Genomic DNA, 8024 nt, shown 5'->3' with positions numbered 1-8024 from the left:
AAAGCAACAGAATACGCTTTTCTAGCATGAAATCGGTTGGTTCGTAGAATGTTGCAGTTTGGATTCAAATTTGTAGAAATAAGAAGATTCCTACTGGAAAGTGTAAATTTTTGCATAATATTCGACGTTTCCTATCATTCTGTAGCTGCCCTGCACAAACGATTGGAATCCAGTGTTGAAACGTCAGTTTCTGCGAAATTTTCACGTTTTGGCATTAAAAATAGGATTTCAAATCATTTCGAATCGAAAAGTACCAGATTTGTTGTTCTGGCATGAAAACTCCATTTCGCATCATTTCGAATCGAAAAGCAACATAATACGCTTTTCTAGCATGAAATCGGTTGATTCGAAGAATGTTGCAGTTTGAAATTAAATTTGTAGAAATTTCAAGTTTGCTACAGGAAAATGTAAATTTTTGCATAATGTTCGACGTTTCCCATCATTCTGTAGCTGCCCTGCACAAACGATTGGAATCCAGTGTTGAAACGTCAGTTTCTGCGAAATTTTCACGTTTTGGCATTAAAAATAGGATTTCACATCATTTCGAATAGAAAAGCAACAGAATACGCTTTTCTAGCATGAAATCGGTTGGTTCGTAGAATGTTGCTGTTTGGATTCGAATTTGTAGAAATAAGAAGATTCCTACTGGAAAGTGTAAATTTTTGCATAATATTCGACGTTTCCTATCATTCTGTAGCTGCCCTGCACAAACGATTGGAATCCTGTGTTGAAATTTCAGTTTCAGCGAAATTTTCACGTTTTGGCATTAAAAATAGGATTTCGCATCATTTCGATTCCAGTAGCACCAGATTTGTTGTTCTGGCATGAAAACTCCATTTCGCATCATTTCGAATCGAAAAGCAACAGAATACGCTTTTCTAGCATGAAATCGGTTGATTCGAAGAATGTTGCAGTTTGAAATTAAATTTGTAGAAATTTCAAGTTTGCTACTGGAAAGTGAAAATTTTTGCATAATATTCGACGTTTCCTATCATTCTGTAGCTGCCCTGCACAAACGATTGGAATCCAGTGTTGAAACGTCAGTTTCTGCGAAATTTTCACGTTTTGGCATTAAAAATAGGATTTCACATCATTTCGAATCGAAAAGCAACAGAATTCGCTTTTCTAGCATGAAATCGGTTGGTTCGTAGAATGTTGCAGTTTGGATTCAAATTTGTAGAAATAAGAAGATTCCTACTGGAAAGTGTAAATTTTTGCATAATATTCGACGTTTCCTATCATTCTGTAGCTGCCCTGCACAAACGATTGGAATCCTGTGTTGAAACGTCAGTTTCTGCGAAATTTTCACGTTTTGGCATTAAAAATAGGATTTCACATCATTTCGAATCGAAAAGCAACAGAATACGCTTTTCTAGCATGAAATCGGTTGGTTCGTAGAATGTTGCAGTTTGGATTCGAATTTGTAGAAATAAGAAGATTCCTACTGGAAATTGTAAATTTTTGCATAATATTCGACGATTCCTATCATTCTGTAGCTGCCCTGCACAAACGATTGGAATCCTGTGTTGAAATTTCAGTTTCAGCGAAATTTTCACGTTTTGGCATTAAAAATAGGATTTCAAATCATTTCGAATCGAAAAGTACCAGATTTGTTGTTCTGGCATGAAAACTCCATTTCGCATTATTTCGAATCGAAAAGCAACAGAATACGCTTTTCTAGCATGAAATCGGTTGATTCGAAGAATGTTGCAGTTTGAAATTAAATTTGTAGAAATTTCAAGTTTGCTACAAGAAAATGTAAATTTTTGCATAATATTCGACGTTTCCCATCATTCTGTAGCTGCCCTGCACAAACGATTGGAATCCAGTGTTGAAACGTCAGTTTCTGCGAAATTTTCACGTTTTGGCATTAAAAATAGGATTTCACATCATTTCGATTCGAGTAGTACCAGATTTGTTGTTCTGGCATGAAAACTCCATTTCGCATCATTTCGAATCGAAAAGCAACAGAATACGCTTTTCTAGCATGAAATCGGTTGATTCGAAGAATGTTGCAGTTTGAAATTAAATTTGTAGAAATTTCAAGTTTGCTACAGGAAAGTGTAAATTTTTGCATAATGTTCGACGTTTCCCATCATTCTGTAGCTGCCCTGCACAAACGATTGGAATCCAGTGTTGAAACGTCAGTTTCTGCGAAATTTTCACGTTTTGGCATTAAAAATAGGATTTCACATCATTTCGATTCCAGTAGCACCAGATTTGTTGTTCTGGCATGAAAACTCCATTTCGCATCATTTCGAATCGAAAAGCAACAGAATACGCTTTTCTAGCATGAAATCGGTTGATTCGAAGAATGTTGCAGTTTGAAATTAAATTTGTAGAAATTTCAAGTTTGCTACAGGAAAATGTAAATTTTTGCATAATATTCGACGTTTCCCATCATTCTGTAGCTGCCCTGCACAAACGATTGGAATCCAGTGTTGAAACGTCAGTTTCTGCGAAATTTTCACGTTCTGGCATTAAAAATAGGATTTCACATCATTTCGATTCGAGAAGTACCAGATTTGTTGTTCTGGCATGAAAACTCCATTTCGCATCATTTCGAATCGAAAAGCAACAGAATACGCTTTTCTAGCATGAAATCGGTTGATTCGAAGAATGTTGCAGTTTGAAATTAAATTTGTAGAAATTTCAAGTTTGCTACAGGAAAATGTAAATTTTTGCATAATGTTCGACGTTTCCCATCATTCTGTAGCTGCCCTGCACAAACGATTGGAATCCAGTGTTGAAACGTCAGTTTCTGCGAAATTTTCACGTTTTGGCATTAAAAATAGGATTTCACATCATTTCGAATCGAAAAGCAACAGAATACGCTTTTCTAGCATGAAATCGGTTGGTTCGTAGAATGTTGCAGTTTGGATTCAAATTTGTAGAAATAAGAAGATTCCTACTGGAAAGTGTAAATTTTTGCATAATATTCGACGTTTCCTATCATTCTGTAGCTGCCCTGCACAAACGATTGGAATCCAGTGTTGAAACGTCAGTTTCTGCGAAATTTTCACGTTTTGGCATTAAAAATAGGATTTCACATCATTTCGAATCGAAAAGTACCAGATTTGTTGTTCTGGCATGAAAACTCCATTTTGCATTATTTCGAATCGAAAAGCAACAGAATACGCTTTTCTAGCATGAAATCGGTTGATTCGAAGAATGTTGCAGTTTGAAATTAAATTTGTAGAAATTTCAAGTTTGCTACAGGAAAATGTAAATTTTTGCATAATGTTCGACGTTTCCCATCATTCTGTAGCTGCCCTGCACAAACGATTGGAATCCAGTGTTGAAACGTCAGTTTCTGCGAAATTTTCACGTTTTGGCATTAAAAATAGGATTTCACATCATTTCGAATAGAAAAGCAACAGAATACGCTTTTCTAGCATGAAATCGGTTGGTTCGTAGAATGTTGCTGTTTGGATTCAAATTTGTAGAAATAAGAAGTTTCCTACTGGAAAGTGTAAATTTTTGCATAATATTCGACGTTTCCTATCATTCTGTAGCTGCCCTGCACAAACGATTGGAATCCAGTGTTGAAACGTCAGTTTCTGCGAAATTTTCACGTTTTGGCATTAAAAATAGGATTTCACATCATTTCGAATCGAAAAGTACCAGATTTGTTGTTCTGGCATGAAAACTCCATTTCGCATCATTTCGAATCGAAAAGCTACAGAATACGCTTTTCTAGCATGAAATCGGTTGATTCGAAGAATGTTGCAGTTTGAAATTAAATTTGTAGAAATTTCAAGTTTGCTACAGGAAAATGTAAATTTTTGCATAATGTTCGACGTTTCCCATCATTCTGTAGCTGCCCTGCACAAACGATTGGAATCCAGTGTTGAAACGTCAGTTTCTGCGAAATTTTCACGTTTTGGCATTAAAAATAGGATTTCACATCATTTCGAATCGAAAAGCAACAGAATACGCTTTTCTAGCATGAAATCGGTTGGTTCGTAGAATGTTGCAGTTTGGATTTAAATTTGTAGAAATAAGAAAATTCCTACTGGAAAGTGTAAATTTTTGCATAATATTCGACGTTTCCTATCATTCTGTAGCTGCCCTGCACAAACGATTGGAATCCTGTGTTGAAATTTCAGTTTCAGCGAAATTTTCACGTTTTGGCATTAAAAATAGGATTTCAAATCATTTCGAATCGAAAAGTACCAGATTTGTTGTTCTGGCATGAAAACTCCATTTCGCATCATTTCGAATCGAAAAGCAACAGAATACGCTTTTCTAGCATGAAATCGGTTGATTCGAAGAATGTTGCAGTTTGAAATTAAATTTGTAGAAATTTCAAGTTTGCTACAAGAAAATGTAAATTTTTGCATAATATTCGACGTTTCCCATCATTCTGTAGCTGCCCTGCACAAACGATTGGAATCCAGTGTTGAAACGTCAGTTTCTGCGAAATTTTCACGTTTTGGCATTAAAAATAGGATTTCACATCATTTCGATTCCAGTAGCACCAGATTTGTTGTTCTGGCATGAAAACTCCATTTCGCATCATTTCGAATCGAAAAGCAACAGAATACGCTTTTCTAGCATGAAATCGGTTGATTCGAAGAATGTTGCAGTTTGAAATTAAATTTGTAGAAATTTCAAGTTTGCTACAGGAAAATGTAAATTTTTGCATAATATTCCACGTTTCCCATCATTCTGTAGCTGCCCTACATAAACGATTGGAATCCAGTGTTGAAACGTCAGTTTCTGCGAAATTTTCACGTTCTGGCATTAAAAATAGGATTTCACATCATTTCGAATCGAGTAGTACCAGATTTGTTGTTCTGGCATGAAAACTCCATTTCGCATCATTTCGAATCGAAAAGCAACAGAATACGCTTTTCTAGCATGAAATCGGTTGATTCGAAGAATGTTGCAGTTTGAAATTAAATTTGTAGAAATTTCAAGTTTGCTACAGGAAAATGTAAATTTTTGCATAATGTTCGACGTTTCCTATCATTCTGTAGCTGCCCTGCACAAACGATTGGAATCCAGTGTTGAAACGTCAGTTTCTGCGAAATTTTCACGTTTTGGCATTAAAAATAGGATTTCACATCATTTCGAATCGAAAAGCAACAGAATACGCTTTTCTAGCATGAAATCGGTTGATTCGAAGAATGTTGCAGTTTGAAATTAAATTTGTAGAAATTTCAAGTTTGCTACAGGAAAATGTAAATTTTTGCATAATATTCGACGTTTCCCATCATTCTGTAGCTGCCCTGCACAAACGATTGGAATCCAGTGTTGAAACGTCAGTTTCTGCGAAATTTTCACGTTTTGGCATTAAAAATAGGATTTCACATCATTTCGAATCGAAAAGTACCAGATTTGTTGTTCTGGCATGAAAACTCCATTTCGCATCATTTCGAATCGAAAAGCAACAGAATACGCTTTTCTAGCATGAAATCGGTTGATTCGAAGAATGTTGCAGTTTGAAATTAAATTTGTAGAAATTTCAAGTTTGCTACAGGAAAATGTAAATTTTTGCATAATGTTCGACGTTTCCCATCATTCTGTAGCTGCCCTGCACAAACGATTGGAATCCAGTGTTGAAACGTCAGTTTCTGCGAAATTTTCACGTTTTGGCATTAAAAATAGGATTTCACATCATTTCGAATAGAAAAGCAACAGAATACGCTTTTCTAGCATGAAATCGGTTGGTTCGTAGAATGTTGCAGTTTGGATTCGAATTTGTAGAAATAAGAAGATTCCTACTGGAAAGTGTAAATTTTTGCATAATATTCGACGTTTCCTATCATTCTGTAGCTGCCCTGCACAAACGATTGGAATCCAGTTTTGAAACGTCAGTTTCTGCGAAATTTTCACGTTTTGGCATTAAAAATAGGATTTCACATCATTTCGATTCCAGTAGCACCAGATTTGTTGTTCTGGCATGAAAACTCCATTTCGCATCATTTCGAATCGAAAAGCAACAGAATACGCTTTTCTAGCATGAAATCGGTTGATTCGAAGAATGTTGCAGTTTGAAATTAAATTTGTAGAAATTTCAAGTTTGCTACAGGAAAATGTAAATTTTTGCATAATGTTCGACGTTTCCCATCATTCTGTAGCTGCCCTGCACAAACAATTGGAATCCAGTGTTGAAACGTCAGTTTCTGCGAAATTTTCACGTTTTGGCATTAAAAAAAGGATTTCACATCATTTCGATTCCAGTAGCACCAGATTTGTTGTTCTGGCATGAAAACTCCATTTCGCATCATTTCGAATCGAAAAGCAACAGAATACGCTTTTCTAGCATGAAATCGGTTGGTTCGTAGAATGTTGCAGTTTGGATTCAAATTTGTAGAAATAAGAAGATTCCTACTGGAAAGTGTAAATTTTTGCATAATATTCGACGTTTCCTATCATTCTGTAGCTGCCCTGCACAAACGATTGGAATCCTGTGTTGAAATTTCAGTTTCAGCGAAATTTTCACGTTTTGGCATTAAAAATAGGATTTCAAATCATTTCGAATCGAAAAGTACCAGATTTGTTGTTCTGGCATGAAAACTCCATTTCGCATCATTTCGAATCGAAAAGCAACAGAATACGCTTTTCTAGCATGAAATCGGTTGATTCGAAGAATGTTGCAGTTTGAAATTAAATTTGTAGAAATTTCAAGTTTGCTACAAGAAAATGTAAATTTTTGCATAATATTCGACGTTTCCCATCATTCTGTAGCTGCCCTGCACAAACGATTGGAATCCAGTGTTGAAACGTCAGTTTCTGCGAAATTTTCACGTTTTGGCATTAAAAATAGGATTTCACATCATTTCGATTCCAGTAGCACCAGATTTGTTGTTCTGGCATGAAAACTCCATTTCGCATCATTTCGAATCGAAAAGCAACAGAATACGCTTTTCTAGCATGAAATCGGTTGATTCGAAGAATGTTGCAGTTTGAAATTAAATTTGTAGAAATTTCAAGTTTGCTACAGGAAAATGTAAATTTTTGCATAATGTTCGACGTTTCCCATCATTCTGTAGCTGCCCTGCACAAACGATTGGAATCCAGTGTTGAAACGTCAGTTTCTGCGAAATTTTCACGTTTTGGCATTAAAAATAGGATTTCACATCATTTCGAATCGAAAAGTACCAGATTTGTTGTTCTGGCATGAAAACTCCATTTCGCATCATTTCGAATCGAAAAGCTACAGAATACGCCTTTCTAGCATGAAATCGGTTGGTTCGAAGAATGTTGCAGTTTGAAATCAAATTTGTAGAAATAAGAAGTTTCTTACTGGAAAATGTAAGGATTTGCATAATATTCGACGTTTCATATCATATTGTAGTTGTGCTGCACAAACGATTTGAATCCTGGATTGAAATGTCAGTTTCTGCGTAATTTTCACGTTTTGGCATTAAAAATAGGATTTCAAATCATTTCGAATCCAGTAGCACCAGATTTGTTGTTCTGGCATGAAAACTCCATTTCGCATCATTTCGAATCGAAAAGCAACAGAATACGCTTTTCTAGCATGAAATCGGTTGATTCGAAGAATGTTGCAGTTTGAAATTAAATTTGTAGAAATTTCAAGTTTGCTACAGGAAAATGTAAATTTTTGCATAATGTTCGACGTTTCCCATCATTCTGTAGCTGCCCTGCACAAACGATTGGAATCCAGTGTTGAAACGTCAGTTTCTGCGAAATTTTCACGTTTTGGCATTAAAAATAGGATTTCACATCATTTCGATTCCAGTAGCACCAGATTTGTTGTTCTGGCATGAAAACTCCATTTCGCATCATTTCGAATCGAAAAGCAACAGAATACGCTTTTCTAGCATGAAATCGGTTGATTCGAAGAATGTTGCAGTTTGAAATTAAATTTGTAGAAATTTCAAGTTTGCTACAGGAAAATGTAAATTTTTGCATAATATTCGACGTTTCCCATCATTCTGTAGCTGCCCTGCACAAACGATTGGAATCCAGTGTTGAAACGTCAGTTTCTGCGAAATTTTCACGTTTTGGCATTAAAAATAGGATTTCCCATCATTTCGATTCCAGTAGCA

Source organism: Apis florea, unplaced genomic scaffold (genome assembly GCF_048593485.1).
Source record: "Apis florea isolate Af1SG1 unplaced genomic scaffold, ASM4859348v1 contig_2358_pilon, whole genome shotgun sequence".
Classification (NCBI taxonomy): Eukaryota; Metazoa; Arthropoda; class Insecta; order Hymenoptera; family Apidae; genus Apis; species Apis florea.
Note: the sequence above shows the minus strand (reverse complement) of the source record.